Below are 2771 nucleotides of genomic sequence, written 5' to 3' on the forward strand. Positions count from 1 at the left end.
ATGGGTCGAAGCCTTTGGAGCCGTGCCGGATAATCAAGTTCAAAATGATATCTACCGGATCTAGCAGGAAATTGAGTCCGTCATCATGAAAGATGTCCTCGAAGAGAATGGGATGTTCTACGACAGCCCAATATCGCGAGCTGACGTCCGAACCTGCATTGACCTACAGCGTCAGGACACGACGCCTTTCACTAAGCTTGGGTGCACCCTTCCAGATATGGACAGATGGGAAGAGTGCACTGCTTAAAAACAATGTGTCTGTTTAGTTACTTGTTACTTTCTGTACGACGAAACTTCGAATCTCCCAGTACGATGAAACTATTAGATGTATGATGTTGCACTCTAGTTAATTACTATCGGTATGATGGAATTTGTTAACTATGTTTACTATATATGTTGCTTCTATTTCATAACTGTTTCATTGAATTCGCTTCATGATATATATATATATATATATATATTTGTGTGTGTGTGTGTGCATCTCTAACAGATATATACATCAACAATGGCGAGGAAGTGGTATGCCGTGTATGTAGTGCATGTTCCGGGTGTGTATGATGAGTGGCCAGAGTGTGAGGCCCAAGTCTCTGGCTTCTCCGGCGGAAGCCAGAAAGGGTTTGATAGCAGAGCGGAAGCCGAAGCTAATTACTTGAGATTCAAAGCGCAAGAGGGGATTCAGAACCAGCGCCGCTGCAAAAACTACTACATAATACCGCTTTTGATCATCGTGATCGCTCTTATCTCGTATGTCATAGTTTAGGTAGATGACGAAACATGTGTCTATGGTGACAATGTAAGAGACATGTGATCATTAACTTGTATCGCTATTTCGAGATGATGATGAGATCGACATCATTTGTGTTGAGACTATGTTGATATGATGAGACTATGTTGTACCACTTCGATGATGATGATGATGAGACATTCCTTTGTCATATAGTTTTAGTGCATGTGTATGTTGTAATTGTATACAAACTGTAAAAATATGAATACAACAACATAAAAAAAAGAAAATACTAGCAGTAGCATGGGGTATTGGAGTAGTAGCAGCGCTGCCTTACCAGTAGCGTTTGTTGTAGGGGCACACTACTAGTATTAGCAATTGCGATGGACATGGACGCGCTACTACTAGATATAGATAGCAGTAGCGCTGGTTCAAACAAGAGCTGCTGCTAAAAAATAGCTGTAGCGCCGTAACAGTAGCGCACCTGCCCGCGCTACTAATAGCCAAAAAACCAACACTACTGGTAAGGGTTTTCCTAGTAGTGTTGTGATTAGTATTAGACCTGAATAGTTGTTATTTGGTGCCAGCGTTAAGCATGAACATTATATCTGGATCTTGTTTGATGCGAGGCAGTTATTCATTTAAATTAGAGAATAATGGTTGTTCTATTTATATGAGTAATATCTTTTATGGTCATGCACCCTTGATGAGTGGTCTATTTTTATTGAATCTCAATAGTAGTGATACACATATTCATAGTATTAAGCCAAAAGATATAAGTTTAATAATGATAGTGCAACTTATTCGTGGCACTGCCGTTTAGGTCATATTGGTGTAAAGCGCACGAAGAAACTCCATGCTGATGGGCTTTTGGAATCACTTGATTATGAATCACTTGATGCTTGCGAACCATGCCTCATGGGCAAGATGACTAAGACTCCATTCTTCGGAACAATGGAACGAACAACAGACTTATTGGAAATAATACATACTGATATGTATGCGGTCCGATGAGTGTTGATGCTCGTGGCGGGTATCATTATTTTCTGACCTTCACAGATGATTTGAGCAGATATAGGTATGTCTACTTGATGAAACATAAGTCTGCAACATTTGAAAAGTTCAAAGAATTTCAGAGTGAAGTGGAAAATCATCTTAACAAGAAAATTAAGTTTCTACGATCTGATCGTGGAGGTGAATATTTGAGTTATGATTTTGGTCTTCATTTGAAACAATGTGGAATAGCTTCGCAACTCACGCCCCCTAGAACACCACAGCATAACGGTGTGTCTGAACGTTGTAACTGCACTTTATTAGATTTGGTGTGATCTATGATGTCTCTTACTGATTTATCGCTATCATTTTGGGGTTATGCTTTAGAGACGGCTGCATTCACGTTAAATAGGGCACCATCGAAATCCATTGAGACGACACCATATGAACTGTGGTTTGGCAAGAAACCCAAGTTGTCGTTTCTTAAAGTTTGAGGCTGCGATGCTTATGTGAAATAGCTTCAACCTAATAAGCTCGAACCTAAATCGGAGAAATGTGTCTTCATAAGATACCTAGAGGAGACTGTTGGGTACACCTTCTATCACAGATCTGAAGGCAAGATATTTGTTGCTAAGAATGGATCCTTTCTAGAGAAGGAGTTTCTCTTGAAAGAAGTGAGTGGGGGGAGAGTAGAACTTGATGAGGTAACTGTACGTTCTCCCTTATTGGAAAGTAGTTCATCACAGAAATCAGTTCCAGTGATTCCTACACCAATTAGTGAGGAACCTAATGATGATGATCATGAAACTTCTGATCAAGTTACTACCGAACCTTGTAGGTGAACCAGAGTAAGATCCGCACCAGAGTGGTATGGTATTCCTATTCTGGAGGTCATGTTACTAGACCATGATGAACCTACAAACTACGAGGAAGTGATGATGAGCCTAGATTCCGCAAAATGGCTTGAGGCCATGAAATCTGAGATGGGATCCATGTATGAGAAAAAAGTGTGGACTTTGGTTGACTTGCCCGATGATCGGCAAGCCATAGAGAA

Source organism: Triticum urartu, chromosome 5A (genome assembly GCF_056163025.1).
Source record: "Triticum urartu cultivar PI428250 chromosome 5A, HENAU_Tu73, whole genome shotgun sequence".
NCBI classification, from domain to species: domain Eukaryota; kingdom Viridiplantae; phylum Streptophyta; class Magnoliopsida; order Poales; family Poaceae; genus Triticum; species Triticum urartu.